General features: G+C 42.3%; 1 long non-coding RNA gene across 1 annotated transcript; it reads right to left on the bottom strand.

Moving 5' to 3' along the window:
* Positions 1-9,996: 9,996 nt before the first annotated feature.
* Positions 9,997-27,570, bottom strand: LOC115597540 (uncharacterized). Its single transcript, XR_003987116.1, has 2 exons — positions 27,515-27,570; positions 9,997-10,239 (listed from the first exon to the last, which is right to left on the bottom strand). It is a non-coding gene; the product is annotated as an uncharacterized LOC115597540 (long non-coding RNA).
* Positions 27,571-27,848: the final 278 nt, after the last annotated feature.

Genomic DNA, 27,848 nt, shown 5'->3' with positions numbered 1-27,848 from the left:
TCCGCTAAGATAAACGACCAGCACAACAAGGAAGTTCCACAGAGCTCCTTTAAAGATGAGACACTTTCATATTACATTCCTTTGGATGAAATTGCCTCCAATCGCATCTGTCTATTGACTTGCATATGCAATTTGCAAATGCAAAAGCGCAAACCTTTTACATTTGGTTTTGATTTTTCAGTGGAGTGACACGTTAAGAGGGAGTCATATGCTTCATGTACATCATGTACATCATGTACACCATAATCTTGTTTCAAATTTAAATTCCCATTTTTAAAAACCCTCTGCACTTTCCAGATGTTATAATGCCTCAAGCTAAAGAGCACTGAATTTAAATCTCACTTGTCATTGAAGGTGAAACTGTCACAATCTCATGTTCTGTGGTGGATTTTTTGTGTTTGGTGTTTGCTTTTTGTTTTGCTTTCAGAGGTGCACTGAGAGGCTGGGTGGAGTTCTCCATTTCACTGAAGCTGCTGACTAACATGCACCTGCAGCAGGTTGGCATCAGCACATGCTGATAAGCCAGCGCTCCATGCTACCTGTTGCCTGATGATTTCGTCCGTCAGATGTGGTAGATGGCTCGGTCAAGACCTCGTTCTCGAGTTCTGCTAGAGCTTTTTTAGGTTCTTTTATTCAAGATCTTATCGCAAAATCCTACACTTGTATATTACACATTTTAAACTATTACCAAAGAGTGAACATGTAGAGCTTAGGAACTACACACAGCAAGGTAAACAACCAGAGCCAATGAACACTGCAGAGAAAATGTTCTACACACATTTACAATGTTTTGTTACAACAGCAATCAAGACTGATTGTCATTTTCTTGTGCGTAAGAAATAGTTAGGGATTCCTGCAGGCCAGCTCTCAGCACCTCTGCTGCAAACAGCTTTGTGCTCACCTGAGCGTCTACTCGTCACACTGTCCACCAGCACCACCATGAGCTACATCTCCACCTCCTTCCACCCTCTTGGACTGAGACTCACGCCTAAGCAGCTTGTCACCCTCTGCCTACAGGAGCCTCGTTCAAAGATAAATAAATCACTTTGCACTCCATATCCTGCCTCATGTCCGCTTTTAGGTTCAACAACCAAATACAAAGCGCAACAGAAACATTTGACCAAAATATGGACCCAGCTGATTCGGAATCCCTCCACCTGCCTCTAAACGCTCAAGGGATCCTTGTGGGAAAGCACGAACAGATGCTTCTGGAAGTCATGGACTGGCTTCAGGCACTTGGCTCCAGCGTCTCCCAGCTTGGTCGCCATTTCAACCTGTTAACCTCCCAGCCACCTGCACCTAGTTCAACCACACCTGCCACTGTGAGTAATCCTCCTGCTGCAAGCTCTGCCAGTCTCTGTTCTCCCCCGCTCAGAGAGCCTTTTGTTCCCCCACCTGAGCATTATTCTGGTAACATGGTTCCTGTGGCGGCTTTCTGTTAAAATGTTTACATGTGTTTGACTTACAACCCATCAGTTATGCCACAGATAAATCACAAGCCCCATTCACACTGCCCTTTGAGTGCGGGGATCCTGGATCCTGGGGGACCACTGCCAAGTGTCAAGTGGCATTCACATGAATGCCAGCACCCAAGGTTTCCCAGCAGAACATTGCATTGTGATGAGATGATCAATGTTATTCACATCACCTGTCAGTGGTTTTAATGTTGTGGCTGATCGGTGTAGATTATGTACTTTAGAGCAAAAAAACATAACTTTGTCACTTTCCAGGATGTTTGGTGGGTCAGGATCTCAATCACAACACATTGTTACAGCATCCATATGATTATAAACAGTCAGCAGGTACATATTTAGATTAACAGGAGGACACCAGGGAAAACACGTGGAAAAAACACACAGACGTTATCATCATGACGTGTACCTGCATTGTAGGAGGGGAGCTCAGTGGTTCTCGAGTCTCACACTTCTTTCATGAGTGAGATGAGGAGAGATTTTGACCACCCAGTACAGGGTTCAGAGGTGGCAAGTAGACTGTACGACGTTGAGACTCTCAGTCAGCAGCAGAATACTATTGAATTCTGAATTCCAGGAAGTGGGATTACGGGCTGTGATGCAGTGAATGGCAGTCTTTAGTTTTTGTTAGCCTTCTCTGTTTGTCCATCCAGACTGAGGATGATGTGAGACTGGAGATGGTGACGAACACCTTGCAAAAAGCCTGTCAGACTTGAGATGTAAACTGGGAGCCCCAATCAGACATGATGTCAGTGCGAAGACCATGGAGCTAGAAAACATGGGGGGTGAGCAGGTCAGCGGTTTCACAGGCAGATGGGAGCTTGACCAGGGGATGTAGTGGACCAACTTGGAAAAACGGTCCACAATGTGAGGATGACGGAGTGTCCACTAGAAAGTGGGAGACCAGTAACAATATCCACTGCTATGTGGGACCAGGGACGACTGAGAACAGGCAGGGATCTGAGGAGGCCAGCTGGAGGATGATAAGACGCCTTGCTCTATGCACACGCCACACAGGCCGCCACAAACTCACTCAAGTCCCTTGATTGACTGGGCCACCAGAAGTGCTGACAAAGGAACTGCAGCGTTCGCTAAGGGGTTGGAACAAGCCCTCGCTCGTACGTTTTTTTTTAAGAAGAATGAGTTTATCCAGCTGTACCTTATCCCTTCATCCTCTTCTCCAGTGCTGGGACTCTCCTGGTTACTGCTTCACAACCCCCTCATTGATTGGACCGCAGCCTCCATTTCTAACATAGATAGATCAAAACGCCTCGTTACAAGTTTTACGCAAACAGTTAGCTTAGCCTTGGCTTGGTTCGTCAAACATCTGTTCTGTAGACATATCTACAGTAGTTTTGAGTATCTATGTAGCAGACACTATGAGAAGATTGCTCATAGAGCAATCATCACTATAATTTTCCAGACTTTAACGTCTGTACAAGACACATATATTCCTATATACAGACCCCCTATTGTTTGACGACATCATGTCCTGGAAGAATCATATTTCTTCCCCAGCGCTCGTCTCCCCTCAGGCAGAGAGGGATGGCACCCTGTATCGAATACCAAGGATTGAACAGCATCACAGTGAAAAACAAGTACCCACTACCCCGATTTATCCATCCTTAGAGCCTCTTCGCGAGCATATACATTCACTAAACTTGACCTTCAGAACGCCTACCATCTTTTCTCCATCCGCAAGGGAGTCGAATGGAAGACGGCATTTATCACCCAACTTTGAATTGGTCACTTTGAATGTCAGGTGATGCCGTTTGGTCTCTCTAACGCTCTAGCTGTGTTCCAAGCCCTCATCAATGATATACTCAGTCATGCTCAACCACTTCCTGTTTGTTTACTTGGGAGGCATATTGATCTTCTCCAAGACCCAGGAGGAACACATAGAGCAGGTGAGGTAGGAGCTCCAGAGACTCTTAGAAAACAAACTCTATGTCAAACATGGTAAGTGTGAGTTTCATTCATCTGAAGTCAGCTTCCTGGTTTTTGTTATTGCACATCATCCACCCGTAAGCAGTTGCAGCCGTTCCTGGGATTTTCCCATTTCTACAGGAGGTTCATTCATGACTACAGCTGTGTCGCTGCATCCCTTACTAAACTGACTTCCAACATTTCACCTTTCACCTGGTCTCCTGGAGCTGGTGCTGCTTTCAAGAGGCTAGAAGAAATTTTTCACTTGTCCCTGTCCTTCAGCATCCCAACCCAACACGTCAGTTCAGGGTGGAGGTGGACGCTTCAGACACCTGCGTGGGGGCCATCCTCTTCCACCGCAACTCTTCAACTCACAAGCTTCATCCCTGTGCCTTCTTTTCAGACGTCTCTCCCCAGCGGAAATACATTATGATCTTGGCAATCGTGAGCTTTTGGCAGTGGTCTTGGGTCTACAAGAGTGGCGACACCGGCTGTAGGGTACGATGAAGCTGTTTCTCATTTGGACTGACCATTATAACCTCTCTTACTTTAGAAGACTAGACCTCCGCCTGGCCCGCTGGTCCCTCTTCCTGAACCATATCTGTTGTAATGCTGCGACAAGTCTATACATTTTTATACCACTAGTTGGAGCTCTTGCATGAAGATATAAAGTTTTGCACTTCCTCCTTTATAAGTGTACAAATCAGCGTCTCCTGTTAGAAGAATGTGCTATTCCTGAGCTCTGTAAAGTTACAGTATTATTCTGAATATATCTTATATAAAAGGCTACCACTCGGTACACCATCCTTTGTGGTCCTGGTTATTGTCCAAGTTACCACAGTATCAACTACACCTTTCAGACACTTCTCCCTTGACTCAACCTTCTGCTGACCCCAAGCCCATCATGCCTTTTCCCTGGATCGTTGGATCGTTCAATCGAGGGACTTGAGTGAGTTTGTGGTGGCCTGTGTGGCGTGTGCATGGAGCAAGGCGTCTTATCATCCTCCCGCTGGCCTCCTCAGATCCCTGCCTGTTCCCAGTCGTCCCTGGTCCCACATAGCAGTGGATATTGTTACTGGTCTCCCACGTTCTAGTGGACACTCGCGTTGGAGTGTTGGAGCTGACTTATAGAGCTGAGTGTTGCTCTATTATGAAGGATAAGGGATGGAGAGAAACATGTCATTTACTTATCAGCACATCTTATCGTCTTATTTCTTTACAGTTAGCTTGCCAGCGCGATGAGTAATTTTAAAAGATTAATTTGTGAGTTACGACTCCCTGCCCCGTTTGCTCCTGCAGATACTAAATCATAGAGGGAGAAAAGCAAAGCTAGGTACTGATTAATTCAAACATTAATTCTCCATACAACAAGCCTCCCAGTCAGCTTTAAATAGGCCCATTGTTCAACTGAAATTTGCTCTTGCAAGACACAGTCATCTTTTCATGCCATTGACTCACCAGTTAATTTAGTGTGTTCTGGGGGGCTGGCCAATGGCAGTTAGTTTAATACCAATCACATGTACTACAAGTCTGTTTAAACACGAAGATGTGACTTACATGCAGTCAACTTTCATTAAAAGGTGCACTTTGTAGTTTTGGGGAACTAAATAAACAAACCATCTTTGTGTTCATGACTGAATAAACAAACTGACAAAACAAATCAAATCAGCTTTATTTATATAACACCTTTCATACATGTAAAAATGCAACCCAAAGTGCTTTACATTAAAAGAAAAGAAAATGAACCAAACCCCCTTAACATCACCACTCCTCGCACCCTGAACAATTTTGTTTTTTTTTGTTTATAGTTGTTGGACCCTGCCACCTGTCTAGCTTCAAACATTGATTGGGGACCTGTTTTTCTCCTAGAACAGCTTGTTTATTCAGTTTTGGAAAAAAAAATATTTCTGAGTTTGTTTTATTATCTCATTAATATTGTCAATATTCAAATACTGAGTCTACGCTTCTTCTCCAAAACCACATAGTGCCCCTTTAATTAACATAAGAATGATTAAAAGCCTGCAAATATTATGCTCCAATATCATGAATTGGGTTAAGAATACATCCTGAGTTTAGTCCCAGTCACATGTCAGCAGGCAGTCAAAGTGATGAGTGATGCAAAAGTCAGTGTCTTTACTGGATGAAGAGGTCAAGCAAATGCTTAGAGGGTCAGGAGTGCTAATAAGCCAGAATGAATGATGGGAACCTGAGGGGGTAAATGCAATTACCAACAGAATGAAAGGCATAAGTAGAGGAGATAAACCCATGAGATACCTGCTGATGAAAGTTCATTTTTAGCCTTTCAAGCCCTAAAACACCTCAAGTAAAAGTCAAATATATGCATTGCTGTGAGGTGGGTAGATTTCTGTGATAGCAGTTAGCTCGCTGCACAACCTCATGACCAACACATTACACACGCTGACTACTGTCTTCACAGTTATAGGTATGCATATATACTCCTTTCTGTCAGGGAATTTACGGACATAATGATGATAAGGTAAAAATTTGTCAGCTCGCTAAATGAAATGATGAGCTAAAAAGCTGCAGTGTAGCGTGTGCAACAAGGACCACTTGCATCTAAATATATTCATCCCTGTCTCAGCAGGTGCTGCAAGATGAGTTGAAATCAGCCTGCAGACAGCAGAATGTCACTTCAAGCACGTCTTGAGAAAGAAGCAGCCTGAATAATCATTATGGCATACTCAGCTCTTTCCCAAAAAGGGAGCAATAAGCAGAAGAAGTACCAATGCCGAATGCTTCATGTTGTCGTTTTGATTGTTTGATCCAGGATAAAAGACACATAGGAAACCCAGACGGCGGTCTCTGCTTGGATTTCTTCCAAAGACTGTCACTGTTTGGAATAAACTGGGAGTCCCTTAATGTCTTGGCAGTAGGGGAAGGATGTCTAGAAGAATATAAATCTGGAGAAGTAACACTAGGGTTGACACAGAATGGTGTCTGAAGGCGTAATAGTAATCAGAGCAATAGGGCATAAATTAACCCCTAAAGATAAATCACAACACACGAATGAGCTTTGTTGGCCAAGAACATTTGTACATACAAGTGAGTCAGCACCATGAGTTTGTCATGAAACGTCACTAAAAACAGAACATTACGAAATGATAAAAGTTGGATGAAAAACAGCCCTATTCCAGACAAGAAAATAGATACTGGAAAATTCTGGGATGTTACTCTCATGGAAGTCACATGAGATTTTTTTCCATAGACATGTAAGAATCACAATATGTGAAATTAGTGTCACATGGGATTGGCGTTTTTCATATATGAACGGAAATTTCTACATGTGAATTACATACATTTTGGCTTTTTTTCGCATGCATATTAGAATGTCCACATGTGGAATATCATTTTGAGGATATAACAGTTTGCTTGTTAACATATGACTTACAGACAAATTGTCATTGATTTCTTTATTTTCATACATCAACTAAAATTCTAACATGTTAAGTGAAAAAGAAATTTCATATGAGAACTGGCCGATTTGATTGCTTTTTTTACATCTGAATTTCCAAAAGTGGAAACAATTCACAGCTCAAAAAAATCATGAAATGTGTGCGTATTTTGTGAATTGCACATTTTCACACATTTTACCTGAAATCGGCTATTTTCATGTATGAACTAAAAAACTGAAAGGTGCAATATGTAAGAATTGTCCATCTGTTGAACACATTCTCAAATAAAATAGGGGCAGCATATCAGGAGAGTAACTGCTAACTGCTGCTAACTGTACAGTAGGCCTACCTGCTGTTAGCTAGTTTGCTCATTTAGCAGTCTGGACTGGGAGCTCAGGGCACTGGGGGACTGTTGCACAGGAACGTTGGTTAGTATGCTAACTTCAACAGATACTTGGACTCATGCTATGTGGGGTCGAGATGAAATCTGAACAAATGAGTCTTGAGAATTTTGCTGAAGATGGCGAGTGATTCCGCTGTCTGGACATTGGTCAGGAGTGCGTTCCAATACTGAGGTGCCAAAACAGAGAAGAGTCGCAACTCTGCTGAGCGGGCTTTGTTTGTCTCTCAGCAATAGCATTACGCGCCGGCCAGCTGATGTAGTAGAGCGAAGTGCTCACGCTGGGGTGTGTGGTCTGAGCAGTGTTTGGAGGTAGACAGGTGCAGTTCCGTTGACAGCCTTGAAGGCCAGCACCATCGTCTTCAATTGGATGTGGGCTGCAACAGGTCATGGAGGAGGGGGGTCACATTTGAGAATTTGGGTAGATTGAAAACGAGGCGCACTGCAGCATTCTGAATATGCTGCAACAGTTTAGTCGCAGAGGCTGGGAGACCAGCCAAGAGCAAGTTGCAGTAGTCCAGGAGGGAGATGACAGTGCTCGGACCAGGAGTTGCATTGCATCCTTTGTTAGGAAAAAACGGATACTGCGGATGTTGTAGAAGGCAAATCTGCAGGATAGGGCCACAGCAGTGAATGGTTGTTAAGCTGTCTGGGGAGGGAACCCAGTAAAGCATTATAGTTGGATGATAATGTAGCAGAATGGAGCTGTAGTATATTCTGCTTCAGTTTCTGTGGTCCCATATGTTGGCTCGGTGATGGGCAACCAATCATTGTATGCAGGCACACTATAAAGTGAGGTAGGGGTCCTCTGGTCTCTCCTTCTGTCGCCGAAACCACACTTCATTTCCGGTGCACCCAATGTCGGCTGCAGCAGATGCCTGTCTTGGACCCTCTGCCCTTCCTCAGACGTGACGCACTCACCGATCACTGCTGGAGTTGACTCACCTGATGGAATAAACACTATAGGCATTTGTCTGCTCCCCTCCCCGATCTCATAGGCGCGGTCGGATCGGGACTACATGTCGGTGTCTCTCCCTGGTATTCAGCAGCTAGCAACTTAGCAGCTACTGTTGCCCACCTGTTCCTATGCTGCTGCTTTGCCTGCCATTGTTTTGCTCACGGTGGCTTTTGCTTACAGCCAGCCCAGGTGTGTTGGCCTTTCGTGAACAATCACTACTAGTCTCCAGATATTTCAGTTTGGGTCATTTTAGTATAGTGTGTGGTCAGTGGGGCTTAACATTTCATTTTTGTTGTTTAATTGCCAACTGGCTTGCTGCCATTATTTATGTTTATTTCCTTTATCCTATTTTGTTTTGTTAATTGCTTATTTTCCCATACGGTGCTGCTTTGCCCCACCAATAATCTGTTTTGTTTGTGTTTATTACATTAACTGTATCGTATTTCCTTGCAGCATATTGGTCAGTGTGATCCAGTGTTTTGTTTAGTTGTATGAGTGATGTCCCACTAATTGTTGTTTTTGTTCCCTTTCTGTGTAGAGGCTGAGGGCCTAAGGTGGTGGTGTTTGGTGCCCTTTGCTGGTGACGTCCCCTTCCTGTGTGCTGCGTTGTTGGCCCCTGGTGTGATCCTCCATATGTGTGTGTTTCGAGGTTTGTGCACGTGCGATTGGGATGACTCTCTCCTGGATACCTCACTCCTGGTGGCCCATCTCTCCACTGGTAAACCTCAGCTTCAGCCATTTCCTTGCCCCTACTCCATTATTGTCTATGTTGTGTTAACTGGCCTTTTATTAGTATGGTGTTCATTTAAAATGAAGAATTCTTGTTTAATGGAACCACATCTCTTGCCTCATAGTATTGCGAACCTCTGTGCCTTTGAATATCTGTTTTGGTCTGAGGCCAAAATATTATTCCTTGGGTGAAATTCCCAAGATGGCTTGTTGGCTCCTCAGTAATACCAGCTTGCTGGTCAACCTCTTAACCGCCCGCCACAATAAGTAGCATCGTAGGCCAGCTCCTTTCATTCAAAGATGGTCATTGCAGCTTGACATAGATTTCTTTTATGCCTTTTTCAAACCAAATCTCTCTTCTCTGGCAAGATGTGTACATTGTTGTCCTCAGAGGAATGTTTTTTCTTCTTCAAATGTAAGTTGACAGCAGAGTCTTGGCCTAAGGAATTGGCCCCTCTGTGCTGTGCCATTCACTTACGGAGGGGTTGTTTTGTTTTCCCAATGTACAAATCTCCTGGCTGCATTGAACACTATAAACTACATTAATCTGTTTATGTCCGGGTGTTTTGTCCTTATAGCCAATTATTGGCTGTTCTGCTACACTAGCCCCAATCACACTGCCGTTTGGATGCAGGCATCCTATGCCGATTCTTCGCCTCTGTCTCTGTGTGAATGTCTGGGAGGCGTCTGGGAGTTAGCATTGCCCTACTTCCCTCAGCAAAAAGTCTGTGGGATTGCTGAATTGGATCTTGGATTAATAATATCTTGGAATAAACTCTGTGCTAAACACAAGTTTATGATACTAACTTACATTTTGTCCAGCAAGATAATCTTTAGATGAACACCATTGAACACCACTGTTATGATTATTGAGGCGTAAAGTAATTTGCCAGAAGTTAAAAGCTAATGTTGGGCAATATACAAACCACGCTGCAGTCGCATGACTTCAATGTAACCAACACTAAGCATTATACCCCATTATAGTATACACATATCACTATGACTTAATCAGTCTACAAATGGTAATGTTAGAATAGTTAGAATAGTGTTAGGCTTCCTAAACTCTGGTAGAACCCAAAAGCGGACAAGACGCTGGAGCTGGATGAAAAAGTAATTTATTTTGAGCACAACAGAGTCACAGTAGATGAGGGTTGAAATAGAAGACAGCTGGGACTGAGTCTATAAGGTGGGAGATGATGGTGAGGTAGCACACGGAGGCGCTGGAGAGCTGGGTGGCGTGCTCACGCTCAGAGGAGTGCAGGGCAGGTGGAGTGCTGCAGAGATGCTGAGGTACTGGCACACTGGAGCGGAGTCACTGGTTGGTCTCTGCACAGGAGGTCACTGAAGGCAAAGTAAGACAAAGTTAGCGGAAGCACTGGAAGACACATATACACTAGAATAAGTCATAGCAAACGCTAACGACTGGGCCATATACCGCGTGTAGTTACACACAAAAAAAAAAAAAAAAACACAGACAACTGCAGCCATTGATTGTGATAAATAGTTTGCAAATAAGTTAGAACAGTTTGCAACTAGAGTTCACCTGTTAAGACATACTAGCCAGTACATGAGTCTCAGTGTTTGGTATAATGACATTTAATGTCACTAACAACCTCTCAAGTCTTATTTAGCCACGTGTGAGCAACCACCTTTTTGAAGGTGGTCTATAATTCAAACCTAGTGTTAACTGGCATATTTCACGTCGTAGAACAAAATGTGAAAATCACTTAAGCCTGTGTTATTCTCAGACCTTATTTCAGGCATCAACTTAAATACCCATTCAAAAAGTCCTTTGCTTTGAGACAAAAGTATCAACCAAAAACAGAGATGCTATTTCTGGGTTTTGGGCTTGCTGTTCCAGCAGATATAACACCAGCTTTTTTCAATGGGGGTCTATGGAATTTATCAGTCTTAAGCAGAGAGAGGCACTGAGAAGAAGCATGTAAGAATGTGCATAAAATGCCATTTAAATTTAAAAAGTCCATTTAATGTTTGAACATTTATCAGTTTGTTATTATACACTTGTATTCCCAATAATGCTTACCAATTACAAACTATATATAATATACATATGCCCTTAATACTGAGCTTTAATTTTACCACTTTATGAACTTTTGACCAATATAAACAGCATGAACAGTAGCCTGTCCTTTTTAAAATTGAGGAGTAATTGGAATTGGCAGGATCAGCCTTCACTAAGTGAGTATCAATGTGAATGCTTTGGATCTTCATGATCATCATACTTGTTTGATTCATCTGTATTCTATTTGCAATGTGTGGTGATGCCAGTGTTTTGTGATGTCTAAACTTATCTTGTGCCCAATGTACTTAGCATGTCTAGCTTTAACACAGAACAATGTATTTGAAGGAAACAGCAGGTTATTTCACAAAGACAGTGGAGTGGGGTGGCAGAATGAGGGAAGTGAAGATGCATGGTGGGCAGCTTTTGCCCCATTTATGGTGGCCATGTAGGTTAGTGGGGAAAGGAGTGATGTTTAACCAATCCTAATGGATGTTGGCAGTGGGCATTAGGCTGGCAGCCTGGGAGGAAGCAGGAGCCTGTCCGTCTGTCTATGTCAGGTGAAAAGAGATGCTGTCCTGTCACTACTCTCAGTCAGGTCTCCCTGAGCAAAAACACGCTAATTAAGTGACCCATGGATCCAGAGACACAGCCACAGGCTCTGTTACGACCAGGGCCTAGGGGAAACCCTGGTGCAACATGAAAATGAGGCTCCCCTCTTCCCACCCCCCAAGCACCACCAGCAGCAAAGCATTTTTAAATGGTTTTATTCAAAAACACATTTTTGCACACAATCAAACATGCTGCCAGTCTAGCTGACGGAGGAGAGCTGCCAGGAACTGTGAGGAGCTGGCCCTTAAACTCTTGGCTTCAAGGTAGGAACCAATCAGCTACCTGGACAACCTGAAATCACTCAAACACACCTGCAACCAATCACACTCTCAGTCACACAGAGGGTTACTGAAGCAGAGACAAACAATAGAACATTTATGCTATTAAGTGCATAATAGTCTATATCAAGGCAAGAAAATTAACATTCTTACCTTAAAGCTCAGTTGACAGTATTGAGATATAATGTATTCGAATTTAAAATGATTAATAAAAATTAACTTGTAATGCTATTTGGTGTTATCACAAGGTCATCATATCGAAGTCAGAAGAAAAAAGCAAGCTGTTTTTTTCCATTTGCCTGTGTGTTTTAGAGATGCGGCTAAGGCTGAGAGTGTCTCCCCTCGAGGGCTGGAGTCTCTGACTCGCACACCTGCAGCAAGTCTGATCAACTCCAGCATAAATGCTCTGGGCGACTCTGCATCCATTGTCATATTGTTTCCTCATTATTCTGTGGTAGATTAGACCTTTTAGCTCATTGAGAATTTTTTCAATGCTTGTGTTTTTCCACCTCTCTATGAACCTAACCCTGTCTGGTTTTTGCCTTCCCCAGTGTGGACATCTACCTCGAGCTTCAGCCTTCACCAGCCACCAGCCTCCAGGCTATGCACCTCTGCCACTTGTCTCAGTCCTCATGCTAGCTTGTCTACCTGAGTTCCAGTCTGTACTTCAGTGGAAAAAGCCACAGCTCTACCACCAAGCCAGCAACCCACCTGTGCAGCACTCATCCGAGCTTGACCTCAAGTAACCCCTCTACTCAAGGAGTCTCCCTGCACTCAGCTACTGCCACAACTCACCTGCAATATTACTACACCATTTGTTAATAAAACTCTTGAAACCTTTCCTGGTCTGGTTGTCCACGTTTGGGTTCTGCGCAAACACCTGCCAACCGCCACACAAGCCCAACAATGTTGGATCCAAATAGCAAAAAAAGCAGGAAACTAAAAGCAAGAGCAAAATACTACACTGTTTCCAAACTGGAATGACAATAGAAATCATTACCTCATATTTTGGCATCGATTGACTCATTCTCTGTTATCTCAGTGTACAAAGTAAATTGGGGAAAATAAGAGGCTATGCCCTTGTCTAGGTTGTGTCCACTAGATATTAGAAAATACTGGCAGTTTAGTTGGCTTCCTTCAGGTTTCGTGTATTTGGGCATCAAGCTTACCCCAGGCCTCAAAAACATGATGACAGAAAACCTCCTCCCCCTAATAAAGAAACTCAAGAGCACTTTAGTGGTCTAAATTAGGATTATCTCTGTTGGGTAAAAATAACATCCTTAAAATGATAACCATTCCACAGATCAACTATATTAAATACATGTTGCCTCTAAGTTTACTTCCCCATTACTCAATAAGGCTGTAGATAATTTCTATGTGCAGTCAAAAGATCTAATTTTAACAGAACAAAGGTATATGATGCTAAGGGGGATGGATGTCTGAGTGTAGAAAAAGTAGACTGGTACCACTATACCCTTATATCCCTTAGTCAGCTGTCTAAAATAATTGTTTTAAGCGATCAAGCTCCAGGTTGCATCCTGATTGAGAAGGAACTTACTGAACCTTTCCCAATATATTCTTTCATATCACAAACAGGTGGAGAAATCCCATTTAAGAACCAATTGTTGGAGTTTGCAAGGGAAACTTGGAGAGTATCACACCAGGTTGTAGGGCTGAAACCCTCTTTTAATAAGAAGACATGTCTTTGGCATAATAAGCTATTCAAAGTGGGTAAGAAAATTATCTATTGGAATATATGGGTGGAGGCGGGAATTGTCTTTATTGAGGACGTTTTTAGGGCAATGTTTTGATGTTATTTGGAGAGATATTGGCCAGATATCCAAAGTTCCAAAAAATGAATTTTGGAAATATCTTCAATTAAGAAACTATATATTGTCTACAAAGAGGAAACTTCCACTTATAGCTTGAACAGCGATAAAGGAACTATTTCAAGGTAGACAGTTGGTTAAGGGCGGTGCATCTACATTTTACAGTCTTATGAGATGATCTCACCCACCAAAACTTAACGGTCTCAGAGGAGCTTGGGAGGAGGATATTGGAGGGGGAATAGCTTTGGAGACATAGACATCAAGGGAAGTCCAGACAAGGTTAATTACATATGAGGTTATTAATAGGACCTATTGGACTCCCTGTAAGATAACACGATTGAAAATACGGGACTTGGATATATGCTGGAGATATGTTAGGAGCAAAGGCACACTCATCCACATGCTACATGAATGCCAGATGACATGGAACTTATGGTAAAATATAATAACATTTCTAAATAATGTACTCAGGACAGAGTTACGACAGAGCCCTGCACTCTGCATATTAGGTATATTAACAGGGGGGGATCTATCAGCTCAACAGACTCTATTTCCTTTCCACAGGTACACACAGGAATACAAAAAAGATTATCTCATTTAATGAATGGTTAACAGAGATGACCAAGACGGCCAATTGTTATGTGTTTTGGAACATTTGGGGGCCCTACGTGAACACCGTGCTGAGTGACAAACTAGGATGAAGGGGACACTGTCATAATACTGTATGAGTGATTGAGATAGAAAATGCTTACCTTTGTTTATGATTATTCTATCTATTTTGTATTGTCTTTTGTTAGCTTGTTTGTTCTCTTTCTTTTTTGTATCTTTGTGTTACTGTTGCAAATGTATGTAATAAAGAGTGAATTACAAAAAAAGCTTCCATCAAGACTGAAATTTCATTTTTGGGTGAACTTTGCCTTTAATCCTCTTGGGACCTTGAATGACTAAACAACATGTCATGTCAATCCAGCCTCCTGGTTGAAACATCTCAGTCTGAACCAACCCACTGACAGACCAACACAGAGCTACACCAGCAACATGGCTAAAGAAGATATCAGCTGAACCGCCATTTGCTATATTTGTTTATAAACCAGTAGTTTCTTCATCCATTATAACCTTCACTCTCTATTAATGTTATAGGTCAACTACAGACATAGGTCAGTGCTGTGTTGATTGTGTAAGTCTGAAACTAGCTTCTTCTAGAATCAACAAGCACGCATGTCAGTGTTTGGTGGACTCACAAGCATGCAGCTGATTATGTGTGAAACTGTGAAAAAGACAGTCACATTTACTGAGTCAGTTATGAATGGGAAAATGGCAGCACAGACAGGTTTGCCGTTGTATCAATCAATCAATCAATCAACAAAAGCTTTATTGTCATTTAGCTGTACCAATAAAAGTATTACAACAAAAATGAGATTACGTTTCTCTGGATCAATAACACAAACACAATTAACACACACAATATATAAATGTAATCATTTAAAACTAAAACTATGACTAAGGCTCATGAAGCGCATCAGTGCGCATGCTCCAGATCAGCAGTTCAGCAATCTAACAGCTTGTGGAAGGGAGCTGTTGATAAGTCTGTTAGTTCCGCCTTTTTGACAGAACGGTTTCCTGATGAGAGCAGTTCAAAGAATATATGGAGAGGGTAGATGATGATGATGTTCAGTGCCCTGCTCCTGCAACGGCTTAGGAAAAGTTCTCGGACAGAGGGGAGGGAAACCCTCTCAGCTCTAACAATTCTCTGCAGGGCTTTTTTTGTCAGACATACTGCAGCTGGAGTACCATGTCAAGATACAATACGTCAGAACATTCTCCACCACACCACGGTAGAAGGTCACGAGGATGCTAATGGGGAGAGAGGCTTGTTTCAGCTTCCTCAGGAAGTACAGTCTCTGCTGGGCCCGTTTCGTGATCCCTGAGGTGTTCTTATTCCAGCTTAGGTCCTGCGAAATCTGCACTCCGAGGAACTTGATGTTCTCCACTCTCTCCACTGTGCGGCCACTGATGCTGAGAGGAGCGTGCTCAGGCTGTGACCTCTGGATGTCGATAATCATTTCCTTCATTTTTTTCCGCATTGATCACCAGATTGTTTTCAATGCACTAACCTTCTAGATGTTTAATTTCTTCTCTGTACATAGATTCCTCATTTTTATGAATGAGTCCCACCACTTTGGTGTCATCCGTGAACGTAATAATCTGGTTCCCCTCGTACCTAGATGCACAGTCGTGTGTTAGCATTGTTAACAACAATGGACTGAGTACACAGCCTTGAGGAGATCCAGATCTCAGCATGAGCAGACTGAGGTCTCTCCGTCAGAAAGTCACGGATCCAGAGACATGTGGTGGTTTTCAGGCCGAGCAGGAGGAGTTTCTCCATCAGTCTCTGGGGGATGATGTTATTAGATGCTGAGCTGAAATCAATGTACAGGATTCTGGCATAGATGTCTTTCTGGTCCAGATGAGTGATGACTGAGTGCAAAGTGGTGGATATTGCGTCCTCTGTCGAGCGGTTGGGACGATAAGCAAAGATATAATGATCGATAAAAGTTCAGTCATGCTTAGAGATGTTTCGAGAAACATTACTTGAATATTAAGAAATGTCTATATCCAGGGTTTGAGTTACGTGGGAGCCAATAGGAGCTAAGCTCCCATAAGGTAGGGTTTTAACTCCCATGAAGTCATGGACTTGGACCTCCTGATCAAGTGAAGTCACTAGTAACAGCCATATGCCAGACTCCTTAACAAATTGAATGATATTTAAGAGTTGTTGCATGAGGAGAAACTTCAGCATTAAATACAATACATTAAGATGTTTCTTTCCTTGTAAAATGGAATACCTGCAAAAGCCTGTTTATCGTGTTTTAAGTGCACCCTGTCTGCTTCCATGTCTTAAGTGCGTTTCAGTGGATTTTGCCATTAACACCATGGCATAATGATGGTAAACATGTCAAATTTTTGCAAATCTTGTCAATAGTAAACAATATTGGCTACTTTTTTGGAGTAAGACATAAGCAGAGAAAGTCATCAGATTCCCCTAAAAAAACATTAGCAGTAGCACCGCCATCATGGCAGACAAAAAGTGTCGATCCCCAGGTGCGACCTAACAGGTAGGAGGTCCACCATTACTCTCCAGCTCCAGCGGTGGATCCAGCTCCAACGGTGAGCAGTTCAAAAACCCTCTTTTTAGTAAACTTTGCGTACACAAACAATGTTCTCAATGCTCGTGTTCATGTGTAGAGACCCTGGTGATACTACGAGCAAAGTTTCATGTTTTGTCGAGCCTTCTTAGTGTTTTAAAAATTGCAATTTTGATGCTAGCATAAAAGTGCCCCTGCACCCCATTAAAAATTAGCTTGCCCGAAAACGAAACTACGGTAAATCTTAAAAGTGCCTCTTTTGTCGTAATAATGCATTTACACAAAGGTTTGACTCATATTCAATCACAAATAAAGCCTCGGTTGTTTTTTGGCGAGAGTTTCACTTTAAGTGGTCAAAATACGCATGTCGAGATATGTTTAAGGTCAGGTGCGAATTGACGGGCTTGAGGCTGTCCACTTACGATCGGATCAGTCGGAATCCACGGTAAAACCAACATTTCCCAACAACATAATGTGTAGGCAAAGAGTTGTGTTATGCCTGTACAGTCATGTTCAAAAGTTTACATCCACTTTTACATAGAGCATGTATATCATGGCAGGCTTGACTTCCAATGATTTCTACAACTCTTATTTTTCTATTTTGGAATGAGTGGAACATGTACAACTTTGTCACAAAAAACATTCATGAAGTTTGGTTCAATAAATAGTTTATTAGGTCTTCTGAAAATGTGACCAAACCTATTAGGTCAAAAATATACATACAGCTTGAACAATCAATTTTGGTGATTATAGAAAGTAATGTCAATCAAATGTGTTTTGTTGCTTGGCCTCTTAATTTCCTCTGAGTGATTATCATTAATGAAGACTGTTACCTTTCTTGGCCCATTTTAATTGGTCTTGTTTGATACATCCATTAGACTCAGTCACAAACACTCTAATGGGACTACTAAGGAGTTCAGCATTGATCTGAAAGAGCTCATTACTGATTTGAACAAATCAGGAATGTCACTTAAAGCCATTTCAAATCAGATACAGGGCCCAAGATCAACTGTGCAAACAATTGTTTGCAAATAAAAAGTGCTTGAAACAGTTGTGTCACTGCTACAATCAGGAAGAAAAAGCAACATATTACCCACTGCTGAGAGAAAATTGGTCAGGATGGTCAAGAGTCAACCAAAAACCACATCTGCGTTGAATTAGATTGAATTGCTGGAAGCTGCAGGTGTCAGTGTCCACAGTCATGTATGTTTTGCATTGCATGGGCTGAGAGGTTTCCATGAAAGAAAGAAGTCCTTGCTACATATGCTACACCATAACGCTCAACAGAAGTTTAGTGCTGATCACATGGATAAAGAATAAATCTTCACAGGCAAAACTCTGTGGTCTGATGAAACAAAAATTTAGTTGGCAACTAAATTTGGCAACAATGAGCAGTAATATGTTTGGAGGTGAGAAGGTGAGGTCTTTAACCCCAAGAACACCATAGCTACTGTCAGGCACAGTGGCGGTAGTATTATGCTGTGGGCTGGTGCTCTAAAGAAAATAACTGGAATAATGAAGGAGGATTATCTCCAAATTCTTCAGGAAAACCTAAAATCATCAGCCAGAAAATTGGGTCTTGGGTGCAGTTAGGTGTTAAAAACCGAAAAATGTTCCCAAACACACATCAAAAGTTGTAAAATAATGGCTAAATCATGCTAGAATGGAGATTTTGAAATGGCATTCCCAAGGTCCTGATCAGAGGAGGCTCATCCATAGAGGCAGAGGAGGTTGGTCCTCCTCTATTTTTGAGAGGCAAGAGGAAGATCAATTTTCTTTTTAAGAAAGAGTAACTGGTTGAAATAAATCATTACCAAATATCAGTATCATTTATAAAATATTATATATATATTATATCATTAAAAAAAATGTCTTCTTTGGAAGAAAATCCACTTAAAACGGTTCAACAGCGGTAGCTGCAGACGGAGGAGACAGAGCAGTCTGTGAGAGGAGCAGGGAGCAGGAAGGTGAGGCTAGAGGAGGACGGAGGGCTTCTGTCCTCCGTGGGAGGGATCTTCTTCCATTGATTCAATGCATTTAAGATTTTTTCATGCTGATCTATGATTGGCTAAGACACGTAAAATGACGCGCTAAGGGAGGACGTTCTCCCTTACCAATTTCATTCTCAAATTTATACAACCATAAACAAAAAATACTTCTATGAATTTCACAGCTTTCACTGCCAGCCATGCTCGGACAAGAAATATGGAGTTTTTAGCGATATTGGAATCGGTTTCAAAGGAAATATAAGCAAATTTCTGAAAGAAAAAAAACTGTTCGGAGAAATCAGAGAGAAGCAGTCAGAAACATAATTCATAGTTTTCGTTTCTTTCGTTCGTCCTGCTGGAGGACATAAAGTTAGCGGCACGACTGGGACAGCAACACAGTTACAGTGCACACAATACAGAGCAGCAACAAAGCCACTGTCGTGAAAGTGATGCATTGATGGCTAAGATAGCACAGGGGGTAGCGCAGTTACCTGCCATTCAGGTGACTGGGGTTCGAATCTTGAAAGTGATACAAATTCATATATTTTTTTGTCTTGTATATTAGCCTTTTAATGAAATTTTTTTAAAGAAGTCTTCTAAGTCATTGTTTTATTGCTTAATTTTCATTGAATATAAGAAAGTAGGATTAGTTAGTTGACTTGTATAAAATAACATGACACCGTGGACTGGTTTTCCTCCTGTCCTCCCCAATTTTTTCAGTCACCAGCCGCCACTGGTCCTGATCCACTGAGAACATGTGGACTGTGCTGACGAAACAATTATGTGTCAGGAAGCCAACAAATGTTGTGAATTCTGTCAGAAATTCAGCCAGAGGACTGCCAGCAGCTTGTTGATGGCTATCAAAAGCATCTAATTGAGGAGAAAATGGCCAAAGGAAATTAAACCAAAATTAGAAATACTGCATGTACATATTTTTTTAGATCGGGTGACATTCACATTTTGCTTTGAAAGTACCGAGGTATCTGGATGGCGACACGTTCCGAAGTATAATTTAACTGTGACCAATTGCTTCTCCTTCTGTGAGTTAGGAATGTGGCTGGTGTTGGGTTTACAGGTCCAGGGGTCCCCAGAGTCATTATTCAGCTGTGTGTGCGTTCAAGGTTAGCTAGAAGATGAGGCCACTATAGGGTACAAAAACTGAGTTTGGCCCTCAAGCCAGATGGTTGGAGATGTCTTAAACGTATACATTTCCACAGAAGGACAGAGAGACAATTTGGTTAATTTTAGGGTACAAGACCCAAGGAGTGAGGTAATTTATAGATGAGGAACTATTCCAGGGTGAGCGATGGCAGACCAACTCCACTTTCACCTAATGGATAGATGGACCCTCAACCCACCGAAGTGACCAATTAGAAGAAGTAGGTAGGTGGGGGCGAAGGGACTTTAAAAAGGCCCACACAGGCAGAGAAAGGTGAGTTGTACTTGTGGATTTCCTAGATCGAAGGCTTGAGAGGATCTCTGGTAGAGCAGAGGGCAAAGCCTTAGGCAGAACTTTGCCAGTTATTGGGACACCGGGTACGGCCACACTGGTTCAGACGTAGGCTTGAGATCTGTTTCAATAAAGATTGCTCTATCATTCCACCCAGCCTTGCCTCCGCAGAATTCTTTAATCACCAAATGCAATGCCGACACCTTTGAGGAAGACAGCCCTGAAACAAAGGTACCGGAGCCATTGTTGCACATCAACTACATGGCCACATTGTTTATATGAGGGATCAGCTGTTCGCTATGAAGCTGGCTGGCATTGTGTCCAGATCAACAGACGTCCCTCAAGAAAATCTGGAGAAGGACACACAGAGGCTGCAGAGGAGGAATAAAGCAGCAGAATCAAACAGCAAGGTCGACACAACAGAGGTTTACGGAGAGAAGAGAAGATTTAAGCCGTGTATCCCTTCTTTAATCATGAGCAACGTGAGATTGGTTTTGGTTTCAAAAAAGTGTGTTTACAGGCACTGCGTTTACAGGATTCATTTGGACGATTGGCCAAAACGATGCAAAACATGTGCGTTTACACAAAAAAGCGTTTCCATGTGGATGGCCCCTAAACTACAACCAAATGACTCTAAACCTCCCCCTCCACTATCTGTCACCTCTACAGTGAGTGTCACAGCTGACCATGTTAGGAGACAGCTGGTGAGACTCCACTCGGGCAAGGCTGCGGGTCCTGATGTTGTCAACCCAAGGGTGCTCATAGCCTGTGCCCCCCAGCTATATGGAGTTCATCACCATGCCTTCAGCATGAGCCTGAGTTGAACGAGGGGTCCCTGTGATGTTGAAGATGTCCTGCCTTGTCCCTGTGTCAAAGACGACACCTCCCTGTGGCTTCAAGGACTACAAACCTGTGGCACTGACCTCTCACATCATTAAGACCCTGAAGAGACCTCCTACAGTTTGCTTATCAGCCCAATCTGAGTTGAGGATACCACCATCTATCTGCTCAACCATGTCTACACACACCTGGACAAACCAGCGAGCACTGTGAGAGTCATGTTTTTTGACTTCTCCAGTGCATTCAACAAAATCTTTCCGGCTCTACTGGGTGAGAAACTGACAGCGTTGCAGGTGGATTCCCCCCTTGTGGCCTGGATTATTGACCTGATGACTGGCAGACCAAAGTATGTGTGCTTACAACACTGTGTGTCAGATAGATTGGTCAGCAAGACTAGCGACCTACAGGGGACTGTCCTCTCTCCCTTCCTCTTCACCCTCTACCCCATGGACTCCAACTATTGCACAGAGACCTGTGCTCTCCAGAAGTTCTCGGATGACTATAGTCAATAGTTAAGGCAATAGTTGGATGTATCAGTGAGGGTGCTGAGGATGAGTAAAGGACTGCTGTGTACAACTTTGCCACATGGTGTGAGTGGAACCATCTACAGCTCAATGTGACAAAGACCAAGGAACTGGTTTTGGATCTGAGGAGGACCAAGGTGCCATTGATCCCTGTTTCCATCCATGAGTCTGTGGTGGCCAGTTCTATCCTCTATGCTCGTGTGTGCTGGGGCAGCAGGCTGAGGGAAGTGGATGCCAAAAGACTGAACAGACTGATCCGCAAGGCCAGTGACATTGTGGAAGTGGAAATGGACTGTGTGTCAGAGAGGACGATGATGTCCAAGTTACCAATCATCTTGGCTCCCTTCAACAATGGCTCCCATCCACTCCATGACGTGGTGGCCAGCCACAGGAGTATATTCAGCATTAGACTGATCCCACTAAGATGCACCACAGAGTGCCACAGGAAATCATTCCTGCCTGTGGACATCAAATTGTTCAACTCTTCGCTCGAGTGTCAGACACTGACACAGTGTCAGTCAAAAGGAGGATTCTAGACATTTTGATTCTCTCTAGTGTGCAATAATAAAGAAAAACAATATGCAATAACCATTGGTGTAGTACAGGGTATACGCGGGTACACGGCGTATACCCACTTATTTTTCAGTCAGTATTGCGTATACCCACTTCTAAATACCCCCTGATGTGCACCCAGTGGCGTCACACCCATGGGGGATGGGGGTGTTGCATCACCCCCACTTTTACAACAAGGTGATTTCATCCCCCCCACTTTGCCTAAGGTATTAAACCGTTTGCCCGCCCTCACGGTGTACCAGCCTACTGAAATGGTGCACACCTTAGTACGCTGAGTAGCTCCCCCATACATGAAAACCCATTGATCAAGTTAGATCGATTGGCAGCCATCAAGCCAATCAAAGCAATTTGACCAAACCCACTAATCCTGACCGCACAGGAAAGTAAACATTGTCATGCTAACATGGAGCTGCCCTCACCTGCTGCTGCAGGCAGCAAACAGGGCAGAGGTATGAAATGGTTATTTAACTAGTTAATAATGTAGAATTTTGTCTGCAAATAACTAAACTATGTCTTGCTTTGTGGCATACCAGCTAATATTGAGCAAGCCAGGTGGAAAACAATGTTAATGCAAGCCAAGTAAAGTTAATGGTAACTGACAGATAGTTTTCTAGAGACATCTGATACTGATATATTCAACATTATCATTATTCTTTTTGTTAGGAATGCCAAAAAGGAAGAGGCAGCAGACGAGTGACTTCTTTTTCAAGTCAAGTTGTCATGTAAGTTGAGTTATGTGACAGGAGGGAAACAGAAAGCTAGCTTTCAATCCATAAATGCACTAATTCAAGTTTATAGTAGTACATTCATATTCTTGCATTAATGCCATGTAGGTGTTCATTTACGTAACTTAAAGCTATATGTTGGAGCTTAAAACCTTCTTTTCAATGAAGAAAATCTCCTGCATCAACTCATCCCTGTTACTGCTCTCAGAAACTAGAAAAGAATAGAAATGAAGACAATGAAATGCAATAAAACTGTTCAAATCTTAACAGAGAATATTAAGAGGAATACAGTAATATAGAGTACAATAAAGTTTAGGATGAAAGATTAGTCAAAACAGATTAGAACAACAAAATATATGTAAAATAAGTAAGGGATAATGCCCGACGAGGTGTCCATAAACAGGAGTTAATGGACGACGCGGAGGCCTAAGAACCGGAAACGGTTGCCTCCGCGAAGTCCATTAACTTCTGTTTATGGACACCTCGAAGGGCATTATCCCGCTTATACCATGGTCACTTGCCAAAGAAAAGAAATTCGGACCATTGATTTACATTTTCATGCGTATTACAATCAAAATATAAAGTTTTTCACAAGCCATAACTTAGTTTCCCTGGTAACGCCTGAGGGTTTGACTAATACCTGGAACAATCATTACTCTCACGTAAGGTACTTATGCAATGGAGACGTTGTTCACTCCTCCAGTAAATAGGACGGATCATAGATGCGACTTGGCAACGGGAGATATTCTAGTCCGCTCAGCGATGAGCCAGAAAGCTAACGCTATGCTAGCAAGATTCAAAGTCAATAACATTGCATACGGTTGACAAACAGTAAATATAATTTGACAGTATGCTAGCTAACACGATTAGCTAGCTAACCAGTCATGTCATTGTCCCCAAATCAATAGCAAGATTTTCACGAACAAATGACCGGCCGTGTGTAACGTTACTGTGGCCGCAGCCTGAAGCAGAGAGTTGAACAGCGAACAGGATGTGAGATTATTCGCGTATCAGTAAATTTAGAGGGGAAGTGTACTTTCTGCAGCTTGTGTGTTACAGTCGCCACCCTGTGGTGTTCAGAGGATAAGACACTGAAGGACTGACGGACAGCACTCAGTGCTGGAAATAAAATATTCAGATTTGATACACCAGCTAGCGCATTAATTTACAGCTGTGAACAGTCAATTTGACTGGAACTACTTAGTAGGTGTCCATATATCAGGGGTTAATGGACACCCTGCAGCCAATCAGAATCGAGTATTCCCCCAGACCATGGTATAATAATTAATAAAAAGCAGATAAAAAAAAACAACAGAAGAAAGGAATGTTTCCTAATCAAAATCAAGGCTGTAGAGGTTTGTTCTAAGTTTACATAAAATATTTCAACACTTCCATGTTCAGGAATATTAACATTGAGTTCTTTATGTAGGATGTTTATGAGGAAGGGATGACTGTATATATGAATACATTCTAGTAAAACATAAATTTCTTGTATTTCTTTTGTTTTGTTTTTGTTGTTCTTGCTTAACTATAATAAGGGCTCGAACACTGACCAGTGCGAGGACCTATTGAATCCGTTGGCTTATTTATTAGGGCCCAAGCACTAACCAGTGCGAGGCCCTATTGAATCTGTCTGGATTCTTATTATTAGAGTTTGAGCACTGACCAGTGCGAGGACCTATTGAATCTGTAAGGATTATTATTAGGGTACAGATTTAAAACCACAGACTTCACATTCACTCAGTATCATCCTCAGACCTTGAAGATGAAATGTTATCAAAAACTTTCACTTCCCCTTATGTTATACTTGATGGGCATGACTGTGCAGCCCATTTCGATGCTTTGTAATGAAGCAGGACCTTATAACGTCAACATACTTTTTCCCATCTATACCAAATTGCTCACACATGTAAAGGGTATCGCCCTGATTACCTCTATGTATTCATGTGTCATATCCAAAGTGCCACCCATTGGACACAGGAAACAAACATCAATTGATTTACATGACATGTACTGCTTGTTTTCTACACATCATACACTACAACATGACATGCAAGCAACAGGTGAGCGCGCCCTTCGACGGTGCCACAGCCCGATGTGCATTAATCGAGGGCTCGTTCATCTGTGCATTCAGTTTTATTTATTATTATTATTTTTCTGCATATTCTGGACATTAAATGGGAGCACCTGTAATGCAAGCAATTTCCCCATCGGGGATCAATAAAGTATTTCTGATTCTGATTTTCAAGACTTCATAAATTCATCATTGAACCAACTGAACCAAATTCCATCTCAAAAAATGAGAGTTTTTAGAAATCATAGGACCTCAAGACTGCCATAATATGTGTATTTAAACTTTTTAAATGTCTGTATATGTGTAGTTTAATGATAATTGTCCAAATGTGTGATTTTATGACTTTGCACCTACTGAAGCTGGTGGGAAGTAACAGACCTCCAAAAGTGGTACTTCTAGACACAGTGGGTGACATACATGATAGTCTAAGCCTCTGTCCTGTTGCAAGAATACCTGCAAGGAACAAAGTAACACCATTACAGTGTGCTAAAGCTGCCAGTAAGTTTGTTATTGGTTGGATCTGTTCTGACTGTGGGTGGTTAGAGAGAGTCTGATTGTATCCTGTGTGTCTGTGGCCACCAAAATGCCTGGAAAGGTAAATCTGATATGTAATCTCCACTTTATCAATATGTTACATCATTTTACCACACAGTAGGTGGCTGACAAGTGGTAATAAAGGAGGGTTAACACAAATAAAACAGCAAAAAATGTCCTTTACCAAACTAAAATAGCACAATAGCATTTGTAAGGGTTTGAAAGAGGTACAAAAGGCCAGGCGCTCAATCAGCATCTTATGAATTGAGATCCAGTAGCCTTAAGGTTCTTCTGAAGATGAAAAGAATTATGAAAGAAAGTGAAAAGATCCCAAGGCACTTTTATGTAAAGCAAGGTGATGAGGTACATTAAAATACACTTAATCTGGCATGATTATGCTAAAAAATGACGACCACTGTCGACCTGACGTAGTCTGACCAGGGCAGAGATGATAGCAGACGAACACCTTCTACAAATAGACAATCTATTAAAAATGGTTCAACAAATATGCCACAGAATGTTTTCGTTTTGACTTTTAAAAAATATAGCGAAGTAGGAAGCCTCTCATCTCTGTAGCAGTAGTAAAGCTGCAGTGCTGTTCACAGAGTGCAATTAAAATCAGCAGTGCAGCCAGGATGTACACAATTTGGAGTGGTTGTTGATAGACAGTGGCCTTTGGCAGTAGCCAGCTTTTTTAAGCTTCGCTGACTGACAGCTCACACATAGTCCACTTGCTATCGCCAAGATCTGTAGAAACAAGAACTCTCTGCAACTTGTTCTTCATGTGGCTCATGGAAGTTCAGTCACAGAGAGAGGGGCTGGCTATGGCACAAACACTTTGATAATACAGAGAAAATATTGGGGAAAGAATGTCCTAAATATCCAGAGATAGCAGCTACTGTTTGAATGCATTTTGTTCAAATATAGGATAGTCAGGGCAGCGAAGGACAGTCCCATAGGCGGAAATCCCGGGGGCGACAGGGGGGACATGTCCCCCCCTCCAGTAAAGCTGTCCCCCCCAGAATAATTTGAGACACAATTAATATTTTTTGAACAATGTAGTACCATTTATTGAAAGCACAATGTAAGCAGTGCTCATTATAGTGGCGCAATAATGTGCTATTTACATCTTTAAAGATTTTGTCCCCCCCTCCCATTCTTACAAATGGTTGAGTCCATCCCACACTATTTCCAATGGGCGGAGCTAGCAGCCCTGCCACTCACACCGTGCTTCACGGGGTAAGAGGTCTATACCACACAGACATAGTTACATAAGTTACAACAACACACATCCCATTTACAGAAAGCTCCAGGTCCAGGCTGTCTGCAACATTTATCATGCATTGTTCAAAAGCCTACTCAATTACGAGTGCTGTTAAGCTAAGTTAAAAGCTACAGATAGTGATAGTCACAGACAGAGAGGAGGAGAGGAAGAGGACAGGATAGGACAAGAGCAGTTATTATTATTTTTGTCATTCTAAAAGACTGTCTGGATATAAATGTCAGAATCATATATTACTGACATTTTAGATTTATTTCCAGGAAAGGGTTTGTCCAGTTATCCAGAGTTAATAGTCTTGAAATATGTTCAGTTAACTAGTAGATACTGTACCTACCTTGTTTTTAAAACAGATTTTTTAAAGGAGTCATCACCCGGAAATCGCAATTTCTCTCGTTAAATCATGTATATTGGTGTTGGACCTCTGTTGAAACTTGCCTGAAAAGCTGGAGTTTGAAAGTGGCTTATTTTTTTAGCTTTGGCTCTTTTTCCAAACAGGAATAGCGCACAGTAGTGCGCGTTCCTAAAGCACGAGATTTTGACTCTGCTCCTGTGGTGACGTTACCACAGGAGGCTACTTGCATAAGCATCGGCTCACAGCCGTCCTCAGCCAGAGTGAGCACGCCGAATCTGCTTATTTCTCTGTCATTTTCACGCCATACATCGTCACCGCCAGCATTAAAACTCAGGTCTTACATGTAAAACACGAGTGTGAAAAGTAAGACAGAAAAAAAAAGAATTTACCATTCAGAGACATCCTGCTGTAAACGTGTCTCTTCCACCGTCTCTGCCTCTTCACTCTCCCGTTCGGTTTCCAACTCCGGCTCGTACATAAATGCCTGAATTCCGTAAGGTTCGTCATTTAGTGTGTGCGCCATGACAGGGGGCTGTTTATGTTTTGGAGTCTGTGTGCATGCAGGCTCGCCCCCCATTCCGGCTCTGTCCTTCCTGCGGCCAATCAACGCGCGCCTCATTACATATTAATACAATGCACATCCGGACCGGTCAAAACCTCGCACATAATCTCGTGTGAGAAAGTCGCGGTATGAAAAAGTGTCAGAACAAGCTCTATGTTTGA

Source organism: Sparus aurata, chromosome 16, assembly GCF_900880675.1.
Source record: "Sparus aurata chromosome 16, fSpaAur1.1, whole genome shotgun sequence".
NCBI classification, from domain to species: Eukaryota; Metazoa; Chordata; class Actinopteri; order Spariformes; family Sparidae; genus Sparus; species Sparus aurata.
This window is presented reverse-complemented; position numbering and strand designations above follow the sequence as displayed.